Genomic DNA, 25649 nt, shown 5'->3' on the forward strand with positions numbered 1-25649 from the left:
GACGTAATTCCAACATTTTGTTAAAATTACGTAAAATTAACTTCTATACAACCAAATCTTGCGCTGCCGTAACTCTTATATGGCATGCGTGTCGCTTGGGTAAGCTCTATTCTCAGAAATTTTCCTAACTTTATCTTATCAACATGGCATTTCTCCAGAAAAAAATTCCAACTCATACTAATCCTGTGTTTTCAAGTATCATTCCAATGCATGGTTATCGAACTGTAATTTTCCATTTGGATTTTTAAACGTCAGTCACGTGTGTTTTCTAATAAGATAATTACGTAATATTATGTTTTGCGCAATTAAGTTCCTGAGTTGAAAAGGATATTCAGGTTTTACAATAAGATTTGAACCTGTAGGATCAATTGGATGATTATTAATTTCTAATTTGAATTTCATGAACCACCCTCACCACACTTCCAACACTTGCGCACATGGAATTCGCAACCCTGGGCTGTTTGTATTGGCATCCACTAGCACCAAATAAACAAAGCGACGAACAAAAATCACAGCCAGAGCACTACTACCACCAGTCACATGATGTTCAACGTGCATTGCAATAATATTGCCGAGCTCTGTGGTGTGTCGACTGGACAAAAAAATCGCTACACACGGCGCAAAAAGTAAACAACACACCTACCATACCGTATACCGTGGTAGTCGTCGTCGTCGTCGTTGGTCGCGCCGTCCGTCCGTCATCGCATAGCATCGCCACCACCAGTTGGTATCACGCCAGCAATCTGCTCGGACGTTCAGTTCCATTCATCCTACCATACCATATAGCCATATAGCCCAATAGCTGAAGTACCCGCGCCTTCCGAGTGTTGAAAAACCAGATTTCGCTCGAATCAAGTCTTGTTAGGAACCCGCGAAACTCAACCGTCCGAGGTTTCGGAAAGGGGGTTGTTTGCCTAGCTACCTGTAGATCCCTTACAAGAAGGGGAGGTCAGACTGAAGTCGCCACCGCCATCGCCGTCAATCAACAACAGTAGTGACCTGCTGGGCGACCAAGACAAAAACGGGTCAACCAGAGTGTTTGTGATATGCTAATTAGGTAGGTCGTCTAGAGGAGCTCCGGGGCGGTTGATGAATGAACCTGCACCGCAATCGAAGTGGAAGCATATAGCGTAGAGTGCATCGGGTGACCTGCTGCCGCTGCTAGATTGCAATTCCGTGGAAGAAAGCTAAACGAAGAAAAAGTGCAATTGGCGAGTCGCGAGTCAAGCCTTTAGTGTGTCGTCCGTCTTTGTGTGCCAGCCAATCGCTTCAAGTGCTTACAATCCAGAAGAAAATTGTGTCGTGTTGGCTTCGTTTAACCTGCAATCTGCAATCATCTACGCAATCAGCTGGAGCTGCAGTGCATCGATGTAATAATCGGTTTTAGCCGGAGAGAAGAAAAAAAAAACAGAAATCTACGAAGTCGTCGGACGACCTGCTGCAGCGCGGTTCAGTGTAGCTTTTTAAGGCCATCGGCGAAGTTTAGTGCAGTCAGTCAGTGACTTAACGTTTTCCAAATTGTGCAAGAATTCAATTCAGTCGAATTCAGGCTGTTTTGTGTGCGGTGAATGACCAAAGCGCGGTCGTCAATTTGGAGGTGTGTTTTTTGTCCGCAGCGAAATAAGGGGCTCGAGTTATCTACGCAGCACATCACAGTCAAAGTGCGTCGTCAACGCACGGGATATATCTACCGCGCGTAACTGAAACTGTTGTTGCCTAGCGTCGAGGGATTATCGTTGGATAGCGCGAGAAAAAGGTAAGCCGCGGTTGGGTGACGTCGCGGCACAGATAGGAGTAGTTAGATGCAATTTCTGGTCATAAAGTTAATGTACTTTTAATTTGGTTTTGGTAGTTTTAAAGGAGGAATATTTTAAATCGTCTCATTTGACGAAAACCTGAAAAAAAAATCACATATTTTTTCAAGGTATCATTGAAATCATCCCTCGAGGAATGTCTAAAAGATTTCTGCAGGGATGAAATTTGTCATAAAAATGCAATTTAGATATTTGATTATTTTACTGCTGCTAGTAAGGAATGTTTATCGCCGACATAATTAATTTTCCATAACCAACCATCATTATTGATGGTTGATGCTCACGGACGGAATTACGCAAAGAGAATAATGGAAATAAAATAGGTCGCGATTTTCTTTTTTTATGACATTTTATGACATTTTCCGTTCCTGCTTTTGATTCCTGAGTCCTGCTGAGTTTATGGAAGAGATGCGTCCCCAAATTTAAATACAAATTGGCAAAAGTTCTGGTTTTACATTTGAGGTCGAATTCGACGAGCTGACAGAGCCCTTTAAGATTTATAAATGTTACATGTAAATTTGAAACAAAAATTTAAATTATTATTTATTATCACTAACCTGACAAATAGTCTGTACATGATTGATGTTTAATTTACAAAAAAATACACCTCAACAGCTATACATTGAAATTATAAAATAAAATAGTAAACATCACAAACTTCTGCTTATTCTATTACGATACGTGTTGGAAGATTCGCCCATCTCAAAAACAAACCCCATTGAAGAGAATATTCGGATTATCGCTGTCAAGTGTTCATCATAGCGATAAGCCGTTCGATGGCAATTTAGCTGCAAAGGGCTGTTCTTTCGAAGCGACCTGTGCAGTATCAGATGTGTAATCGAGGTTACTCCAAGTAACTTACTGAGTAGAGTATCCAGAGCTTCGGATGAACCCAAGATTTAGATGAACAATTTCAACTTCCAATATGTGAATACGTTTCTTTGCAAAAAAACATTGGCTCTTCGGGCTTTGCTTCACAAACTTCTCCAAGGGTTTCTTAGAAATTCAACAAGAGAGGATTCATCCAAAAATTTCAGAAGTAAATCTTTAGAAAAAAATCTTGCATGGATTGCTTTAGAAATTTTCCAGAGTTTTTTTTTTCAGAAAATCTTCCACAAATTCCATCAGAAGTTCCTTCGTTGATTCCTTAGAAATTTTCTGCACGGATTTCTCCTTAAATTCTCGCTGGAATTCTTTCGCAGGTTCTTCCAAACAATCTTCTAAGAATCCATTCAGACATTTTCGTAATTATTTTTGAAAATTTCTCCAGATATTCTTTAAAAAAAAATGTCTAGAGAAGAATCTTTCAGAAATGTCATACAGAATTCTTTTGAAAAATCTTCAATGGACTGCTCAAAAATTTAACCTTACATGAATTCTTGCAGGGCATTCTTTAGAAATTGTGAACGAAATTTCTCCAAAATTTTCTCAGAAAATATCTTAAGAAAATCTCTCGTGATTTTTTTTCCAAAAAAATCTTCATAGGTTCCTTTGGAAAAATCTACTGGATTTCATCAAGTTTTCCAGGTTTTTTTTTTCTGAAATCTATGAACATCCTCCAGAAATTTGTTTAAGTTTTTCATTTCAAAATCTTCCATGGTTTTCAGAGAATTTCCTCCACGGATTCTTACAGAAAATCTTTTAGGGATCCCTTTGGAAATTTTCCCAGAGCTTCTTCTGAAAAATCTTTCAAGTTTTCTCCAAAGTTTCTCGAGGAATTGTTCCATGGATTAATTCAGAAATCACTCTACACATTCGTTTGTAATGTCCTCAATTTTTTATAGAAGTTTCTCCAAGAGTTTCATCAGTGTTTCTTTTTCAGAAATTCTCCTAGAAATTTCTCCAAAATAAATCTCCAAGGATTCCTTGAGAAAACCATCCAATGATTTGCTTAGTAATTCCTTCATTCTTTCAGAAAATCCTTGAGCGACTTTTTCAGAAATCAGTCCACTGATTTATTTGAAAATATTAAAAGGATTTCTTCAAAAATTTCTCTCTTTAAAAATCTTCTAGGATTATTAATAAAAATCTTCACGAGATTCAATAATAAATTTTCCTAAGGTTGATTTATAGTTTCTTTTGTGTAATCTTAGATTTATGAAGGAGTTCCTCCAAAGTTCTTCCAGCGATTACTTCCGAAAACTTCCGTAATATTTCCAGAAACCTCTACAAGAAAGAATTCCTCCAAAAACTTACTTTTAAGTATTCAATGGTTTTCAGAAATAAATTCAGGATTTTATTCAGAATATCTCCAAAGGATTGGTGTACAACATTTTTCAGGGATTTCTGCAAAAAAGTCACCAGAGTTTTTTTTTAATTTTTAATCTTTTTTCAAGCATTCCTGTAGGTGTTTATTTGGACATTTATAGGAACTCATACATATATTTCAAACAGGTATTTCACAAAGAAAATCACTAGGTATTCCAACGTGGACTCAATCGTAAATTCATAAATTAATGCCCCAGGATTTTCTCCACAGATTCTTGCATGGTATCTTTCGGTGGATCAAGTAGGTATTCGTTCAGGAATTTCTGTTAAAAAAACAGGGGTGTAGTCCATGATTTCTCTTGGTTATTTCTTTACTTATTTTCCTATAAGCTTTTCCAGGATTTCTTCTAAGGATATCTTTAGGAATAACTTCTTAGATTTTTTGGGAAAACATTGAAATTATTTTTACGGAAACATTCCCTAGGAATTTGTACTTGAACTCCGTTATAAAGTATTTCGGAGATTTTCTAGGTATATTTACAGATATTCATCCATGTGATGCTGCAAAGGTTCCTCCAGGCATTACTTAGGGGATTTCGTCAGGAATTAATTCAATTTTTTTTATAGATATCCTGTCTAGGGATTCTACCAACAGGGGTTACTCTTGCAAATTCTTCGGACATTTCTTAATGAATATCTTCAGAAATGGCTCCGTTGATTTCTTCCGAGTATTGTGTTGTTCTTTGCTGTGCATGCATCGCTCCTGTAAGGGGTGTGTATGGCAGCATAATCGATCGTGTTCGCTATTGTCTCGCGTGAAAATTAAAACAATAGATGCGCAGGTGTTTAGTGTTCAGTATTGTGTTGTTCTTTGCTGTGCATGCATCGCTCTTGTAAGGGGTGAGTATCTCATCATAATCGATCGCGTTCGCTATTGTCTCGCGTGAAAATTAAAACAATAGATGCGCGGGTGTTTAGTGTTCAGTATTGTGTTGTTCTATGCTGTGCATGCATCGCTCCTGTAAGGGGTGTGTATGGCAGCATAGTCGATCGCGTTCGCTATTGTCTCGCGTGAAAATCAAAACAATAGATGCGCGGGTGTTTGGTGTTCAGTATTGTGTTGTTCTTTGTAAAGAAGAACATTAATCAAGATAATTAGATGATCGGCATTGAACTACAAATACCACACAACAATTGGTGTGATCGTTTTTCAATATTATTTATTTGTAAATAATTATACTTCAGTATATATTTGCTATATAACTGCATATAAGTTGAAAATTCGCTATTTTCAACATCCTTTCATCTATTGGAAGTTCTGGGCTCTTTCTAAGTTGATGAAGGGATTTATAAATGCTTGCAAGGACTTGGCCAGGTGTGTGGAGCTGAGTGAATCTATGACATTGTAGATAGTAGCGACATCAGCACTGTTAATGGAAATATTCAACTTTGCAACTCCATCCAAGATTTGTGCAAGTATTCATGCTATGCTATGCTATGCTAAATGGCTCCGTTGATTTCTTCCAAAATATTCCTTAGATTGCCTAACCATTTCTAGAGGAAGTTTTTCAAGAATTCCTCCAGAAATTTTTACAGTAGTTTTGCCAGATATTTCTTCCCAAATTTCTTCAGAGTTTTTTTTTAAGAATTTGCGTCAAGAAACCATGAGCTACGGGCTCTGATTTTTGCCATTATTGTGTGAAACACAACAGTTCATTAGACAGTTAATAGGATGTCTACCATCTAGAAGCAAAAAAAATCGGGGATCCTTAGGGAATTTTATTCAACATGGAAACAACTTTGATACTGAAGAAAATTTTTGAATACTCAGTGGAATTTCCTTGTGCTAACATTTTATATTTATGAATTCATTTAGGATAGTTCCATGCGGAGTTCATAAAACAAATAGGTGGAAAGGACGATGTGTGTTTTCATTAGGAGTTCTTATTTCTGGAAGTATTTTTGCTGGAGTTGTTCAAGGAATAATTACTAGCCATAATCTGGGGGGATCGATTGAAAAACTCTGGAGAAATTGTTCCTATATTCTGTTAGTTATCTCAGGTCCAGTTTGGTTTTTTATATTTTTTTTTTATTTATATTTCTGTGTATTTTAACTTTTGCTAACTCTACACTTCGTCCAGTTTTGATCAGTTTTTTGCGTATTTTTTTCACAGAAAATGCAACTTGAAATGACAGTATGTATTCTTCAACGGTAAAATGCGATCAAATAAAAGCGGTTTCTTGAGAAGGATCTCTCAAGCTCTCACGCAGCACTCTAGTCACCCGCACGAAAACTCTGCGTAAGAGCAATTATGTACACTTTATTGTGCGTTTTTTTATCTTTCTCTCTTGTTAGGTAAATGGAACTGAGAAATTTAGTGAAAGATGAGCGTAAATGGGCACAGTTTCTGGTATGCCATCCTTGGTAAAAGGTAAATTTTAGGGAGGTTTCATAGGGGTTTTAGAATCGTTTCAAAGCGTTCCAAGACATTTCATGGGCTTTCAATGCGTTGCAGGGCGTCCCATGAGGTTTCAAGAGGGTTTTAGGGGCTTCAGAGGCTCGCAGGTGAATTTCTCGTAGGTTTTATAGGGTTTTCAGAGGCGTTTTAAAGCGTTTCAATGCATTTCATGAAGTTTCACAGGGGTTTTAAGGGGGATTCAGAGGTTTTCATGTAAATTTTACGGATGTTATATAGAGATTTTAGAGGCGTTCGAAGCGTTTCAAGGCGTTTCAATGCATTTCAGGACGTTTCAGACCGTTCAAGAGATTTCACAGGGGTTTTAGGAGGCTTCAAAGGCTCACAGGTGCATTTATCACAGGTTTCATAGCGGTTTAAGAGGCGTTTCAAAGCGTTTCCAAGCATCAATGGTCTTCAGAGCGGTTTGAGGGAATATAGAAGCCTATTTAACTTTTCTCCTATTGCGCATATCTCTAATAGACAACCAAATATGTTAGTAGATCCGATGACCTATATTCAAGGAAGTTCTTAGACATCCTCAAACAGACAACGAACTCACCACTTGACAACAAATAGCAACATGTGGCTATGTAAGCAAAAATTCCATCTATTATGCTGCAGTACATTACTGATTACGCGAAACTCCAGGGAGTTCTCGAATACTTTTAACCTTTTAACCCTTAAACACTCCGTAAACGTCCCTTAAGGTGAAACATCAAGAAATCCCATTGCAATTTTGCATACAAACTTTAAAGGCACAAATCTGACGAACGAAGCATCGAACAAAGCTGCACTTGTTTAGCCCGGCTTTGCTCACTTGCAAAGAGAGGCAGCTTTTCCAAATCAAGAGCATTTGTTTACGAATTTTCAAGATTGGTGCTGTTAAAAACGTGAGTAGGGGACCAAGTCGGCCATTGTGGCAGCCATGTTTGTACTCTCTGAAGTTTCTCCTTAACTCATTATTCCATATTTTTTCGTAAACCAACTTTATCCGTAATCTTGAGTACACTAAAACCTCCATTTAGGTAATGAGTCGGGACTGCCTAAATAGATTTTTTACCTAAATGGATTCAGCTTATTACCTAAATGGATTACGAGGTTGCAAAGAAGTTCAACAAGGGAGAGTTACTAGGAGATTTAAAGGAGATCATGCGGAATTTCAGATGGCTTTCAATAAGTTTTCAGGAGGGGGTGGGTTTCAGGAGGGGAGGGACTTCAGGGGAGTTTTCGGGGGTTTTGGAGGGTCTTAGATCAGAATTGTCATTCAAATGACTAGCTGGGCACGAAACACTAAAAACCTTGCGGAAAACCCTGCAAAATTCCGCTGGATACTGGCACTTTTCAACACTGCATGGTGGGGGGGGGGGGTGTCTAGGGGGAAACATTGCACCCCCTCCCCCCATACCCACCGCCTTACACCACTCACTACTTCTTTCCAAAAAACCAGTCTTATACCTAATCTTAAGTACTCCAACTGATTTGAACACAATCAAATTCCATTTAGGTAACGTTACCTAAATGGAGGGACCTAAAAAGATTTTACCTAAATGGAGGTTTCAGTGTACCCAACTTAAAATACTTAAAACTTTGGAATTTGATTTGGTAAAATGAAATATTTGGCATTAACCGTTATTTTCGGGGGTTATTGGCCAATTAATACTTTGATTGCCTCAAAACATAATTTCCATGCTTAATGGCTTGTAGTCGAAAAAAAAAATCACACATTTTGTCCTATAAATTGAGGTATAGCTAAAAAATGTGACGTGCTGGAGCAAATCTGAGCCCGGATTCGGAATCAGCGACCTAAAATCTGTCAGAAACACATAAGTTAGCTTTTGAGACAGACCAAAAGTTAAATTTTGTTTCGCTATGTTATTTTTTGGAGTTTCTGAAGGATTTTTTTGGTGAACTGGTGAAGTATTTCCAAAAACATCTATCTGCCTCTTAAGAAATGTCAGAAGAACTAATTTCTCTAAAAACAAAAACAAATGCTTAGTGCATTGCTTGGCGATGAACCAGCCCCAAGATGAGAGTGATAATAGTGCATTGCAGGTGAAATATCTGAAATCATTTCTGAGAATGCTCAACACCTTCGAGATTATAAAGTCGCAATCACTAATGAAATAACAGAATGCTGGAACCAGGACGAATATAGGTTTTCTTTGATTCCAGAAATTGCTCTTGGGAGCCTAAGAAACTTTTTCTAGACATTCTCAAAGATTTCTCAAAAAAATATTTCCAAAATTCCTTCACGAGTAAATTTTTAGACATTCCGCCAGAAACCCTTCTAGAATTATTTTTGCTATTGCTTTATTAATTTTACAAACAAATTTTCATAGAATATTTTAAGAAAGACTACAGAGATTTTACTCAGTAACCCAACAATTGCTTTCTCAGGGAATATTTCACAGATTCGTTTAACAAGATCCAAAGTTCTGGATTCGGAAAAAAATTTAAAAAAAAATTACCGGAAAAACTTAGGATTTATATTTGCCTCTCTGACTACCATGCAAACAGCAGATTTTCATGAAACTTTTTCCATAGGCAGGGTTCATAGATATATGAATAAAAAAAAATTGAGAAAAATCCAGGGCCGTTTATTTTTTTCGGAAAACTCAGGTGGATTTTTTTGTTTTCCCCTGACACTACTTACTTTGAAAAATTATAACTCAAGAACGAAGCATCATGGAAACAGTTTTTTTAAGAAAATGAAAGCAAATTTTCTCAGAAATATAAAAAAAATAACTGGAAAAAGTTGTCCACAAATATAGGCTTACATGGTTATTTTTCACAAAATTGGCCATAACTCGGGAACGAAAAAAAGTGCATTCCGAAAATTTCAGCGATTAAAGCTTATGAAATTACCTTCTCAAAAATATTTTGTTTGAAAATTTCCCATGATTTCGGGCATAGTTTTTCCGGCTTTGCTTTGTGAATTTTCTCAATGGTGGAAAAGTTTGTGGAAAACTTTTTTCAGTTTTTTTTTTTGGATTCCTGAGAAAGTTTGCATTCCTTTTCTTAAAAAAAATGTTTCTGCGGTTCTTCGTTCTTGAGCTATTTTTTCAAAGTAAGTAGTGTCAGGGGAAAACAAAAAAATCTGGGAAAATAGGCGTCCCTGACTTTTTCTTATTTTTTTCATCCATATATCCATGAGCCTTATCTGTGGAAAAAGTTTCATAAAAATCTGAGACCCTACGGCCCAATTTGTACGATAATTAAAAAATCCCCACCTACACCTTTTTTTCATAATATTTTGACCATGAAATTGGTCCAGCCACTCCTACTTGACACGGTTCATCACTCATTCTAGAGAATGTAGATAACAAGATACGAAGCGTCATAGTTCCCTAATTGCGTGTAGCAGATAACGAACAGTGACCGTGATAACAGCTGTACAATTGAGAGGCCCGTTCGGCCTTACGCGCGAGCAAACGCGCGTCACATACTAGGTACTAGATACGATCCGATATGTGATAGTGGCGGGGCGCGATTTTGAAGGAGTTCAACTATCGTCTGTTCGTCGTTGCCGTACGCCACGCCGCGGATTGATCGCCTGGTTTTCGGAAAGGCAGGAGGGCGAGAGGCGGTTGACCTTGGCGCAAACTGGCTGGTTGACTGTCTGAATGATGAGCGGCGCGACGACGAATGGTGCAACTTTTTGGAGAGTTCGGAAACTTTTGCGTCTCGGCTCAAGCTCTCACTGGACAATGATTCCGTTTGTTCATGATGATCATCATCGCGGATGGAAAGTGAAACGCAATTGGTGCGTGGTTGCTCATCGCGGAGCGCAATTACGCTTGCATTGTTTGTGCCTCTGGTGGTGCTGGTGACTCCACGCTACTGAATTAATTACTCTGAATGCATTTGATCGGTTAGGCAAAGGTTACACCGCCACCGCCGCAAAGCAAGCCAGATAATCTAGATCACGCGGACGATCGTTTCGAGGGTGATCGATGCCTCACATACATTGATTGGTTTGATGCTTGCGGCTGATGTGTTATTGAAACGTGGTGCGATTAGTGGGGCGATGGAATTTTAATTTCTACTGGTTCGAAAGGGATTGATGGGAAAATTACTAAGCTGATAGTAGACATGGTGGGACCAAATGGTCAGTGCGATTCTCTGACTAACTTTAATTTATTGGAATCAATGAGAAATCCAGCAACCGATTCTCTTTTTCGAAAAACAAGTTATGGTTCTATGATTTTTATTTTCTGAAATTCTAGTATTTTCTAAATTGCTGAAACTTGGTCGTAAAATAAGGTTTGGTAGGAACAGTTTAGGCGTCTACTTTTAGTTCAACAGGTCGAAGAAAATATCACTTGAAAAAAAAACAAAGCTGCATAAAATAACATGAGTCCCCCTATACAACAATATTTTTTTTGAAAATACATCCAGTAATTATGGAACAACATTCAACTGCCACTTTTCTGCAATTACATCACAAAACCCCTACGCTATTTATAAATTAACTCAAGTCATGCTAATTACAGATGCGCTTTTTGTTAGATTTCAGCACAAGTTCTACCCAAAGTGCCAACAGCAAAGCAACTGTGCGGGAATAAATTATCCATACCTGCGTCACCAGTACACGAACAAGACTCTAAAATGTCCCACTCACTGTTGAACTGTAAACTATTGGAACACGATGAAAAATGCCTCCTTTGCCGATTAATCTAGGTCATCTAAATAATTTGGATTATTCTTCACTGCGATTACATTTTAATTACAATGTTTCTCTCACGTGTTTGTCAATAGGTGATTTATTTATTTACAATTCATATTTTAGTCGAAAATAAATACATCGAGGTTAGTTCCAAACTGTGCCAAACCGGCGTCCAGGACACCCGTCTATGTCTGTCTATACCAACAAACAAGCCTACCCAATAGTTTACGGGTGAAAATTTTTCACATTTCACCAGCCAGCGCCAGTAAATTCAGACCCGTCAGTTTATTCGTTCGACATTTTCCGAAAATAAATCCAAAACCTATTCGGCTTCGGTATGTGATCGGCGCGCCAGCAGTCCTGTCCAAGTAGAGGTCAGCATCAGCTGAGGGGGTGTGTAAAAGTCGGCCATCTCCGCCGTGTCATTCAGCGATGCGGACAGTCAGTGCAAAAACACAACACCACTAACACCAGGAACTAGGAGCAGTAGCCGAATAGATGAGAATGTCAAATGTTATTATCAAGTTATGGTTCTGGAGCTAGATTCGAGTATTCCGTATTCGATGAAAAGTTTAAATAACGTTTTGCTGAAGGCAACCGCACTAAAGGTCAAATCATAATTTTTGATCATCCTATGTGCCATAGTGTCACGTAGAAGGTGTGCTGAGAATTGATTTCAGGCTGAGCCCGAAATAGACGTGTATTTGAGGGAAACAGAATTCGAGGGACAAGTATTCAATCTCATTATTTTAAGGAAGTTGTAGTTCTTTTACAATATTTTGTTTACATGTCATGGAAGCTACAATTGCCATTTTTGCTGGAATTATAAGTTAAGCAAGAATTGTTCTTTAAATTTCTAGAAATTTCTTCAGGATTATCTCCAGGGTTACCACCAGAAGATATATTTAGGTATTAACAAAAAAAGGAACGAAATGATTTAGTCAAGAATTCGTCTAAAGATTTCCTAAAGAATGCGTCCCTGTCCATGGGTATCTTTAAAAATATCAGAGATTCTTTCAGGAATTCTCCCAGGAATTTTCCAAGGGACCTTTTCAGGAGTTTCTCAAGGAATTTCACAAAAGCTTCATCTTGAAACTGGTCCACAGCTTTCCTCAGAAATGTCTCCTGGGATGCCTTAACCTTCCGTAACTCGCGCGGTTGGCCATCGCCGTCAGCACCACGCTAATGTTGAGTACAAACATACCTTACAATACCTTCAACGATTGTACATAAGTTCTGTATTCCTTCATGTATTTCTTCACACATTTCTGAAGGAATTTCTTCAGAAATATTGTCAGATTTTTTTCCAAGTGTTTTTATATAGGATTTCTGAGTTTTTTTCCAAGAATTTTTCCAGGGATATCACCAGGAATTCCTCCAAACGATTCTTGAGAAACATTTGAAAAATTCACTTCCAGGAGAATTTTTTCATAAAGATTCAGAGATTTTTTCAAAAATTCTGAAGAAATTCGGAAGTTTTTTCAATAAACTTTTCAGATATTATTGCTTGAATTTATCTGGAGATTTCTTCAGGTATTATGCAATTTGTTCAAGGATTTTCTCGGGCTATTATTCGTAAATCCCATTAGAAATTCTCAAGAGATTCTTCTGGAAGTTCACGGGTTTCTCCGATGGTTCCTTCAGGTACTCCTCCAAGCCAGTTTTTTTTTAGATTTTTTTCAAAGATTTTCTCAACAATTGCAATTACTTCAAAATTCATTAGCATTTTCAAAGATTTCTCGAGAAACTTTTTTTTAAATATCTGCAGAGGGCTCCCCAGTTTTTCCAGAAATTATTCCAAAGATGTATAAGTTTTAATTTTTTTTCATATTCTTCAGTGGTTTTCTAAATAATTTCTCCAGTAAATCCTTTCGAAAATTGAATTGTTGTTCGTAGACATTTTTCGGCATTACTGTCAAAGAAACCTTGCGTTGATTATTTTGAATCTTCGCCAACGTTTCGGCCCTTGTTAGGACCTTCTTCAGGGCTCGATTCAAATCAACATTTTTATTTTATTTTTTTTTCTTCAAACATAAAACGTCGGGTGCGAAAGAGTCAATTGTTTTCCACTTTGGTATCGCTAAATAGGAGTGCAATTATTCACAGTACCTAATACACTTTTCATAGCTGTCGCACTTACGACCCTTTCGCACCCGATGTTTAAAAATAAATAAATAAATAAAAATAATAAATAAATAAATTAAAAAAAATGTTGATTTAGATCGAGCTCTGAAGAAAGTCCCAACAAGAGTCGAAACGTTGGCGAAGAATCAACGCAAGATTTCTTTGACAATAATGCCGAAAAATTTCTTCAGAGGTTTTTTCAACAGTCTTCCAAGAATTCCTTTAGAATATCCTTCAGAGATTCATCAGAAATATATTTAGGAACTGCTTCAAAAACTCCAGCAGTGATTTTTGCAGACATTCTTTTTAATATTCGTTCAGAAATTCAAAGGATTTTCCAGTAATTCTTTCAAAAACGTCCCAAGCATGTTTTCCTTGGATTTTTTTTTCATAATTCATCGTGAAGTCTCTTAACATTTTGTTTTCCAGAGTAGTAAAAAGGTATGTTAAGGTTTTTCTTCAGGTTTTCTCCTAGGCAATATTCTAGGGATTCATGCAGAAGGGGTTCGTTATTTTCGTTTCAGTGATACGAAATACGTTATTCTCACGCCAGCGGGAGAGTTTATTTTCACTTCTTTGCATGAGGAACACTTGTCGCTCCCTTTACTTTTCTGAAGAGTAACGACAAATGATCAATAAAAATCACCTCTTTCAAACACTGAAAATCACTTTTGAAGTGTTTGACACCTGGAGGATAATTCTTTTTCGTTCAGTCAAATTTTCACTCACCAAATTCTCACGAGAAGATTTTTAAAGCAAATTAACAAAAATGTGGTCGCCACGGGATTCGAACCTGGGACATGACTAAAATCAAACGCGACAGGCGCACTCTAACCACACTACCACGCTAACTACACAGAAGAGGGAATAAATTTGCTCCATAAAAAATGCCATCGTTGTCGTCATAGGAGTAAGCAAAAGACAACATGATCGAGCAATCGAAGCAATCGAAGATCTCTTAGCTCTGGGAGTGAGTGAAGATGTTTTTTTTACACCTCTTCGTAAGAGAGTTTTCTCAAACCAGATTTTCGCTGGAAACTGGCGTGAGGGAGAATTCGATTTCCTTGAGAATGAGTGAGCATTCCAAACGCTGCCAGGAATTGATCAAGAAAAAACTTTAGAAATAGCTTCACATATTTTTATTCAGGAATTCCTCCGAAAATACAAGAATTTCTTCTTCGGTGTTTCAATATGTATCTCCAGCAATTTCTTTAAGGGTTGCTCGAAACAATCCTCCGGGGATTTCTTAGAAATTCCTTCAGGGATTCCTTAAAGAATTTTTTGCAATTTCTCATCGTAATAGGCTGTTTTACCTCACGCAAATCTGACAGGAAAAGGCCTACTTTCCCACACTAAGTAAACAGTGCTGTAATGGTTCATTACAGCACTGATTTGCGTTGCGTAATGAACCATTACAGCACTGTTTTCTGTTTTGATCAACTTCTTGATGCTTTCTGGACGCAGTTTTGAAAAATTGTGACAACTACACAGTATAACCTGCTATGATCAGATATTCTTTAACAAGGCTATGAACATCAGTGAGCAGTTTGATGGAAAAGTTTTGTTAAAAACTATCATCAAGCGGTAATTTATGAAATTGCAAAAAACGTTGTACGAACCTCGGTGCAGAACTCGATTTTTGCAGCACTCGTCGTAATTATCCAACTCGGCAAGCCTCGTTGGATAAATGTACGACTCGTGCTGTAAAAATCTTCATTCTGCACCTTGTTGCGTAAACTACTATTCCAGTAATTTTCTACAAGAACTTCTAAGAAATCCCAGGAGAATTATCTGAACAAATTCTGCAGGAATCTCTAACATATCTCAGGAGATATTTCTGATGAAACTGCAAGAGCAATTCCAAAAAAAAAATGGTTGCTGGAATTTGTGAACAATAGTTGGAGAAACCTTAGAAAGAATTTCCGGAACCATCGCTGTAACATTTGTAAAGAAATTTTTGAATAATTCCTGAAAAACTTGCCAAGAAATCTATTGCTGAAGTACCTGTAGAAATCCCAAAAAAAAATGAAGCAGAATTTCTGAAGAAATCTTAGGCAGAACTTTTGACTGAATCTCTGGAAAATATCAGAAGAAATCCCAAGGAAAATCTTGATGGAATCCTAGGAGGAATTTCTTCAGAACTTCCTGGAGAAACTTTTTGGGAACCCCTTGATGGAATTCTTTGATAAAAGATATTGAGGGATTTATAGGAAAATTTCTGAAGAAATCCAATAATAAAACCCTTGGAGGATTTTCTGAGAATATTCCTGGAGAAATCTGAGGAAGAATTTCCGTAGGGGTACCTGGAGAAACGCATAGACAAGCGTCTGCAAAGATCCCTGGAAAAAATGTAGATTTTTTCAAAGAAATTTCTGACGAAATTTCTTAGAAATATTATGGAAGAAATTTCCTTGTAGGAAATTGATAAAGAATTCATGGAGGAATCATTTTAGTTATCCTCAGAGTAAATGCAGGATAAACTTCTGGTGTAGTACATGGTGGAAATGTTGAAGGAATCTCTGTATGAACTCCTGCAGGAATCTCTGAAGTAATTTCTCCCTGAATCACTAAAAGTAGTGAAGCAACAATATCTGGAGGAATTTCCGTGGGATTTTCTGGATGAATTCCTGAAGAAGTTTATAAACACAATCGTGTAGGGTTTTCAATGGAACTCTTGAAGAATTTCCTGCACGAATCTCTGGTGGACTAAAAAATACCTGAATGAATATCTGAAAGAATATCCGGGAAATTTTTTAAAGAAACCACTGGAAAAATTAGTTGTGGAATCTTTGCAAGAATTTACAAAGAAATCCCTGATGAAAAGAAAGGATTCAACGGCGATATTTCCGATTAATTTTTAAATGAAACTCTAGAAGATTTTTTAAATTACTTTCTGGTAGAGATGAAGAAATTTATCAGGGTGTATCTGAAGGAAGTTTAAACATCCAGGATTTCATCGGGATCAATTACTCCAAAATGCAATCATAGATTCCTTCAGTAATTCCTGTTCCGGATTTCACCTTGTATGTCTTCTATGGATTCTTCCAGATCCCTTAAGGGATTTTGTCTGAGAATTTCTCCAGGAAATACTTTAGAAATTCTTTTAGGGTATTTGGTAGTTCAGTCAGGGAACAATAGTTTAGTCTGGGATCCAGAAGAACTCCTAATCAAATCCCATCAATCCTGAAGATTTCCAACAAGGAACTACTGGAGGATTTCTTGAAAGAACTTCTACAGGATTAGAAAATGAAACTTTTGAAGGATTGCTGCAAGGAACTTCTTGATGATTTTCGGAAAGAACTTCTGAAAGATTCTCGGAAGCAACTGCCCGAATATTTCTATATGGAACGCCAGGAGGGCTCTTAGAAGGAACTTCTGGATATTTTACAGAACGAATCCCAGGAAGATTCCTATCAGCAACTTACGTGGTACTCCCAGTTGCAACTTCTGAAAGATTTCTAGAATAAACTTCTGAAGGTTGCCCTGAAGGAAATTTTAGAGAAACGGAATAAGGACAGCAAGAGATATTTCAAAGATGAATAAATAAATGAAGTACTACAATCTCTTGAAGGTAGTAAAAATCAAAGCTCCAGAAGGAATTGCTGCTGCGTACAAATACCAAAAAGAGTTTCTTCCTACAATGAACTCGTGAAGAAATTATCAGAAAGATTATTATAATTGGAAAGAATCCCAGAAAGATATCCTGGAAAAATACCAAAAGAAACTCTTTAAAGAATCCCAGAAGCAACTCCTGCCGGAATCTCAGAAAGAAATTCTGGGGGAACCCTGAAAGGAGAAATGCTTAAGATTCGGAGTAACTCTTGTAAAAATGTGGAAGGAAAGTCTTGGTGAATCTTAACCGTTATGTGTCCGACAAACTTTTTGCTTTTTTCTACACCGTGCTTTTTAAATGGGCGCTGGATACCCGGGTTCCTTGTCGGCCACATAAGGGTTAAAAGCAACGCTTGCATGAATTTCAAGAGGATGTCATGGTTAAAGCCCTGAATGATTTTCTTAATGAATTTCGATTCCTGGTGGAATTCCTGAAAGAGTCCCGGAAAAAAACTGCAGAAGAAATTTAAAAAATGATCTGAATTAATCCGAGTAGGAACTCCTGAAGAAATCCTGAAGAAATCCTGAAGAAATCCAATTTCAAGGGATTGCAACCCCCTAAGGGGGTTCCAAATGATTGCATAGACAGTGATGATTTTCTGGTGGTCTTGTGGCTAGCGCTTCTCATTCATATGCAGAAAATCCTGTTCCTTTCTTTTAACTTCCTTTTTTTTAACGTTCCTTTCTTTTAACTTTGCATCTTTCTATCTACTTTCTCTTTCTCTTACATATACATATCATGTGTATTCGTAAGTTCGTAGCGATCACTAGAACCGATAACGGATTGAAAACAAATCCCTTTCCCTACGTTCCAACTTTCATCACAGCACAGTGCCAATCCATCATGCCCAAAAGTTATGCAACCAAGGAAACTATGCCGCTTCACAAAAAAAACTTTACGCAATCTTTCGCTTGGCATCCATGCACCAATGCATGAACCCTATGCCAAAAATGAGCATAGGGGCTGTCCATAAACCACGTGGTCATTTTTTGGGACTTCTGAACCGCCCCCCCCCCCCCGTGGTCATTAGTCCATACAATTTTTTTTCCTTCCATACAAAATAGTCATTGGCGGAACCCCCCCTCATGACCACGTGGTTTATGGACAGCCCCATATCTCACCAACACACCGACATCTGCATGACCTTGTGCATGAACAAAATCTCATTCATATTGAAAAATATTGAGTTTAAAATGGCAATTTTTTCGTGTGTTAGGTTCTTTTGCTCTATTTTGAATGATAAGAAAGCATGTTCTTATTATGTTTCTAGTTTACTGTTCATCTTTGCACGGGTACCCTTTTCACTCCTCGGTTGGAAGATTCCCTTGGAGATCTCTCGAAGTGCATTTCGCAGCTGATTGATGATCGCGAGAGTGAAAATGTTAAACCACGGCATCGTTCCGCCACACCGATTGGCATATTCCAAATTGGCAAATTATGATGACTCAAAACAAACTGTGCAGTGCGGGATGCTGTGGAGTTTGTCTGTGGGTAAAAATAATACCTACAACTGGGTATTCGTAGGTCAGCTGTCATGTCCGAACCGATCATCACATGGATCAAGCGGTGCAACGGTTTCAGTCATCGCCGGTGATAGTCCGCCGAGCGCCGACAAATTCCGCGCATTATTTTTGGCCCATTTTCCATTATCAGTGAAACTGGGGTGGCGGCGCGGCGTTCAAGTGGAAGCATTCGTTGTCATTCGTGTGTGCGGCGGCCGGCATGTGACCGCACATGATGACGGGATGAGCAGGTAGAAGGGACAACGCGTGGAGTCGGCCGCCATTCAGCGCAATTTTGTTTTGACACATCGCCGCATCGCACTGGTGGTTCTGCCAACGTCCAGCCTCCGTTCGCGACCATTCGTCGCCGGCCGGCCGTCGGGGTCCGTTGGACTTCGCATCGTGTTGCTCTCCTCCGCGAGTGTGATGGTCCGTGCGTCATCGGAGTTTGTTTTGCCGCGTCGTAATCAACAATCGGCAAGTGTTTTATGAGAGTTCTGTCGTGTATTTGTGGGTAATGTTGTATACACAAGCGGACACACTCCACAATAGTGATAAAGGCTGCTTTTACTATATAATGTAATGCAGAGGTTCCCAAACTTTTTGCTACCGCGGCGCCTTTCAAAATTTTCAAAAATGTCGCGGCGCACCAACAACTTTTTACAGAGATGGTCGACGTTGAGTAAAACCGGACCATGCGTTTTTCAATGATTTTGGGAAAATCTTGGGGAAAATGTCCTGCAAGCACTTGGGATATCACGTCAGGAACGTTATTTTCTAAGATACTTTATTTTTTCTATAATGAAATATCTGCATCAAAATAACGCTGAAAAGTTCAAGTCTGTCGAATTTCATTGCTTATATTTGCCTGTCCAAAAATTCGACTAGTCTTCTCTGATTAAACAGCGGCCACTTTCAGTCAAAACATTCAAATACAAATCGCGAAAAAATCTTTTATATAATGTTTTTTTAGAATTTAAACAAATGGGTTCTTAAAATGTATATCTTTCGAAAGAAAAATGGCTTGACGATTCACAGAACTTACCAAAAATTTTAATTTTCTTTGCGATTGCAATGCAAAATTTTCAAACTTGTAAAACAAAGTGATTTGTCAAATTTCAAGAAACATAGATAAAAAATAGATTGTAAAGTGACACAACTCAAAAGAGAGGGTTTCCAGAGTAATGTACGAAATCGACATACAAATTGTAGCTGAATTATTATGCAACACTGATGTTAGTAAAAATGTCGTTCCGAAACGTTTAAGATAGCATGTAGACCAGAACATTGACAGCAATAATTTTGAACAGAACTTCAAGTAGGTCCTTGAAATATTTACTTTGAATTACAAGCTATTGATGAAATCAAAAACCAAGCTTAATCATAAAAAGTATAAATAACCATTTCAAAAGTTTAACTTAATTTGTCAGAACTTCGGAAATTCAAAAATTTGGTCTTCTTAATCTTAAAGTTGGGCCCATATAGCCGAGGCGGTAAACGCACGAGTATTCAGCATGACCATGCTGAGGGTGACGGGTTCGATTCCCGGTCGGTCCAGGATCTTTTCGTAAAGGAAATTTCCTTGACTTCCTTGGGCATAGAGTATCTTCGTGCCTGCCACACGATATACGCATGCAAAATGGTCATTGGCAGAGGAGGCTCTCAGTTAATAACTGTGGAAGTGCTCATAGAACACTAAGCTGTGAAGCAGGCTTTGTCCCAATGAGGACGTTACGCCAAGAAGAAGAAGAAGAATCTTAAAGTTCCACGAGGATATCAGAAATAACATTCGTAGAACATCCGATGATTTCGCAATATTTATTTTTAACTGAAAATTTGGAAAGAGGAAAAACCTTTTTGAGCGACTTTCTTTTGAAGACTTCTTAAAAAAGCAAGACTTTGGAATGTAAAAAAAGTCTGTGAAGCGACTCTAGTTTTACTAAACAAAACAAAAACAGCAAAACAGAGATTTCGCGTTTTGAATAGTAAGGGTGCTATTACACTCTTTGCCCAGACGCCAAATATTTGACCACATATGACAGATAAATTTTGGCAGGTTGTTTGGCTTTGTTTGTCCCTATTCGTTCGTTTTTCGAGAGTGACAAATATTTTTGTTTGCCAGGGACACCTTGGTCAAAATTTAACTGTCAAAAGTGGTTAAATATTTGGCATTGGTCAAAGAGTGTCATACTAGTTTAAGAGTTTGTTCTTTTCATTATGGCTTAAGAGCCTGCGGCGCAACTGAGAAATGTTCACGGCGCACCAGGGCGCCACGGCGCACAGTTTGGGAAGTACTGATGTAATGTAATATACTTATTAGAGTGGGTCAACGTTGTATGGAGAAAATTTAAATTTGATCGCATCTACCCGGAACAAAGCTTATTCAATCTTTATTAGCGTCCAAAACATCTGTGCAAAATTTGGGAGCGATTGGTTGCATCCCCGTATTCCGCCGCATTGCTATTGAAATTTGTATGAAATTTAGAATGGAAAAACTTTCTTTTTTGCATTTTATTCATAAGTTAATTTCTTTCGTCTAAAACCATGAAACTAATGACGTGTAACTATATCGAAGGATTTGCCAAAAAACTTTGCCGAAGACCGCAAAGTGATCCGACGTTCGTGAAAAAAGTTATTTGCTTAGTAACACAGGCCAAAAATTGAGATTTTTTTTAAGACACTACACCGTCTTCAGCCAGAGGCTGCACAGTAGTATGGGACAAACATCTAATTCTCGCTCCAGTCGAATTTTTTGATTCCATTAAGGTCCCATATTAACTGTGCAAAATTTCAGCGCAATCGGTGAAATTATAATTTAGCGCAAGCGGTTCAAAGTTTTCATAGGATTTACTATGGGAAAAGTTACACTTTCAAACAAAAAATCCCAGAGGTCGCCCTTTGTCTCCATAATTCAAATCGATTAACGCTTCTTGTGGAAAAAACATTTATGAAACTTTCCTTCGAAGACCGCAAAACGATTAAATGCTTGTGGAAAAAGTTATTGATTTATTACCGATTTGTGATCCAACGAACGGCTTTTCGTTTTGCTTTATCAGCAGCACTGCTGCTGCCGTTGCTGCATCATGCAGCATGGGATAGCGGGAGTCATCACCACCCCCAGAAACAGCAGCAGCCAAGGCAGCAGCTACAGTGCTGCTAATAAAACAAAACCAAAAGCCGTTCGTTGGATCACTTATCAGTAATAAATCAATAACTTTTTCCACAAGCATCCAGTCGTTTTGCGGTCTTCAAAGGAAAGTTTCATAAATGATTTTTCTACAAGAAGCGTTGATCGATTTAAATTGAGGAGACAAAGGGCGACCTCTGGGATTTTTTGTTTGAAAGTGTAACTTTTCCCATAGTAAATCCTATGAAAACTTTGAACCGCTTGCGCTAAATTATAGTTTCACCGATTGCGCTGAAATTTTGCACAGTTCATATGGGACCTAAATGGGATCTAAAAAGTTGACTGGAGCGGGGATTTATTTTTTCCATACAAGCGTGTCCCATACTACTGCACAGATTGGACATTACACTAATACGAGACAACGGACAACACATATAACACCCAGTGGCCCAATAGAGAATTTTCCGTATGACGAAAACACAGACAAACAGACGTAACACCTTGAACGATTTTCATGGAAATTCATCGCCCAGTTCACACTACCATCACCTGGTGGAAAAGTTGCACGAACCACTGTGTTGTGCAATATCGTCAACAGAAGGCGCTAGTGCGAAACGTCAAACGCATAGAAAAATGATGCGCGCGCCTCTGGTTGTGAAAGCCACAACTATGAAAATTTTAAATGATCGTTAAAAGCGTGGTCGATGGAAATTTCGCAAGTGTTACGTCTGTTTGTCTGTGACGAAAAGTTATCCCCGACTGGAGCGGGAATTGAACCCGCACTCCGAGGCTTACGAAACGCCTAGACGACTGACGCCGCTAACCGCACGGCCACGATGCCCACTATTGATGTTATTCCTTTACACGTTAAATGTTAAGCACCTGCCCGGTACGTTGTAACTTTTTTCACAACTGTCGTATCACTTTGCGGTCATCGACAAAGTTTTTCTGCATATCTTAAGCTATACTTTTACGTCGTTAGTTAGATCGTTTTAGACTAAACATTTCAATTTGTGAGAGAAATGCAAAAAAGCACGTTTTCCCATACTAAATTTCAATGGCAATGCGGAATACAGGGATGCAACCAATCGCTCCCAAATTTTGCACAGTTGTTTTGGACGATAAATGGAATCTAAAAAGCTTTTTTTTTCAAAAAATTGACTTTTTTGACCCAGTCTAATACTTATGTTATGGCCTGCTTATCTGTCGAACAATGGAAGAGTTTGAACGACGAAGAAATTCAACGTATTTATAGATTAATCCCAGAATAAATGGACGGCCACACTTTTAAATCTTGTTTTCAGTATTCTACTGCATTGGGTAAACGCTCCCTTAGTGGAGGTAATACCAATAGTGGTGATAGTGTCAATTTAGCACTATTTCGACCAAAAAGCTCGCAAATGGAATTTTTTATAGATGCATTATATTTAATTGGGTTGTTTAGGGGTATCCGGATTATTCTTAGGGATTGTGGGGATAAAGTGGACAACCTAAGCAGTTGGATCGTTTCCAGTGGAAATGCGGCAAAACCCATCTGCTTTTCCGAGTGACATGGAAGGTAATGATAAACTCTAGAAATCTTGTAAGGGATTGCTTTTAAAAATATTGTTTTCTTTGATTATTTTCTTCGCCAAAACGTGCATCAAAATAGCTTGAAAAAAATCGGTGGGGGTAAAATGAACAAGTCGTAAAAAGTTACATAACAGCATATTGTTTCTATGTTTTTAATAACAAACTATCAAATTTCAAACGAAACCTTTGTTTTGTTGTCTTCAAACTTTTAATACAATCTTTAGCTGTTAGTACACAGGGTCAAATATTTGTACAAAACGAAACCAATGCTCAAACATCTTGTTTGACTCGATGGAATTTTTATTAGTGTCAAACTGATGTTGTTTCTTGAGTTTTTTCCTTGTCAAATATTTGACCCTGTGTACTACAGGCCTTTGAAACACGCTCAAATAATTATGGTAAAAATAGTGTAAGAAACAAGCACTGATTTGGATGAAAATTATATTTTGTTGATATGAATATTTTTTATAACTGTTTTGTTATTTTAATCATCAAAACAAAGCTATTGGAAACCAAAAAAATCACGTAATACTTAGAAAAATGAGCCCTATCGATTAGGCTACAGAAAATAGCAATATTTTCTTCACTAAACAACTGAATTACTGACATTAATTCAGTTTTGTGTGCAGCGTTTGTCGGAAAACCTATTTTTAGCAATTATTTTCCTTCACTTTTTTACTCCTTCGCACCTATCGTGGTGGTAGTGTTCCTATTGTGGTGTGTCCCATAAGAATTCAATGGGGTGCAACCTAGGGTGCGCCACTAGTAAACGTGCAGCTTTTTGACTGTGGATCCCTTTGCAAAAATATTGCGGGAGATGATTACCCACGGAAGTGCGTTTGGAAAATATGCGACAAGTGATATTTTGATTTTTTTTTACTGTGAAGTGCCGGGAACTGCCGTGGGTGCCCAAGTAGTTCGAAACCCTATTCCCTTAAATTTTATTTTCTAAAAGAAAATACAACATTTGTATCGGAAGTCTGGAACCCAGATGTTGAACGCTAGCTCATCATAATGTTGGACGGTTCGCGCTAATTGTTGAACGATGAATTTTTGCAACATTGTTCAACAAAATTCAGGGAGATTTAGAGGGAATTTGAAGAAAGTTTCAGGGAATGTTCAGAAGATTTTCAGCTGCTTCAGCGTTTCAGGTGAACTAAAACTCTAGGTAACTCCCCTGGAACACCCCTGGAACCTCTTGAAATGCACGATTAGGTAAAGTTGAACGAATCTGGTAGTCATGCAAGCAGTTTATGTTATGCCAGTGTTCGACAATTGTGTCATAAATGCATAGAGAGCATTTCCACCGAAAATAACGTTTTTCTTAAAGGGGTTATTTAATTTAAATATGAATTTATTGAATTGTTTTTTTTATTGTCTCTTAAAAACATTTTTCGTGGCCAAAAAGTACAAGTCAGTAGTAAGTTGCATTTTCAGTTCGTCATCTTGGCTCTAGCGTTAGACCGATTGATGTGTTGTCTTCGGCAATATATAAGGATACTATCGGACTATGTCGGAGAACGTATAGGGTAAATGTGTGTGTGTGTGTGTGTGTGTGTGTGTGTGTGTGTGTGTGTGTGTGTGTGTGTGTGTGTGTGTGTGTGTGTGTGTGTGTGTGTGTGTGTGTGTGTGTGTGTGTGTGTGTGTGTGTGTGTGTGTGTGTGTGTGTGTGTGTGTGTGTGTGTGTGTGTGTGTGTGTGTGTGTGTGTGTGTGTGTGTGTGTGTGTGTGTGTGTGTGTGTGTGTGTGTGTGTGTGTGTGTGTGATCCAACTAACCCCCACTGTCCGGCAGTGGTATTATGGAAGAAAGGTTTCTGCAATATCATTTTGATACTATTGCAAAAAGCTTCGGTCCGGGAGTTAGAAGGTGATAGCTCTATTGCAGATTCAGAGACCCATTTCAGAATGGCTGGAGTGACACGTCCATTCAGAAGTCACTTTCACTTACAATAAGCCCCGCATGTGTACATTACCGTTGTCATTTGGACAATGATAATGCAAACACACTTCCTGATTCAAAGGAAATCTTTGAAACTGGCGCGTATTTAGTTCATTTTGTTATAGTAAAAGTAATCAGAACATTCTCACCGGAATCCATCCAATCCAAGGTAGCGCTGCCATCACCATGGGAACGTCTTCGTTGTGCAGTCAGGCTTCCTCCTCGTCTGGCCATCGTTGTGCTTGCAGTCAGTCATCATTTGAACACACGTCACTTTAGCTCCCACAAAACATAAATGTTAAGCCACACGGGATGATTCTGTTATCCCTCGCGAATCACTCCGGAGAACGTATCCTACATCTCAAAACAGTTTTTTTTTTTTTAATTTTTATTTATATTTTTTATATGTTCTTGTGGATTTTCATTGCAGTTTATTGCACTGTGAGTCAAGATATAAAAATAATGGACAAAATCAGTTTTAGTTTTAGTTTGGTTTTTGAAAATCGTTGAAATAAGCTATAAGAAAATGTTTTGATCCGTTTTTATCAATTTACGCAAAATTAGCAACAAAAAGGTAAACAACACAATGTTACCCTTTCTGAGATACAGCGATTTATTTTAAAAAT

General features: G+C 38.0%; 1 protein-coding gene across 1 annotated transcript in view; it reads left to right on the top strand.

Moving 5' to 3' along the window:
* Positions 1 to 708: 708 nt before the first annotated feature.
* LOC109419676 (uncharacterized) overlaps positions 709 to 25649 on the top strand; it is a 41811-nt gene continuing 16870 nt past the window's right edge. Inside the window, exon 1 of the mRNA XM_029870036.2 lies at positions 709 to 1756. The gene's annotated coding sequence lies outside the window, so the exon portion shown is untranslated. The remainder of the gene's footprint in view (positions 1757 to 25649) is intronic.

This window comes from Aedes albopictus, chromosome 2, assembly GCF_035046485.1.
Source record: "Aedes albopictus strain Foshan chromosome 2, AalbF5, whole genome shotgun sequence".
In the NCBI taxonomy this organism is placed as follows: Eukaryota; Metazoa; Arthropoda; class Insecta; order Diptera; family Culicidae; genus Aedes; species Aedes albopictus.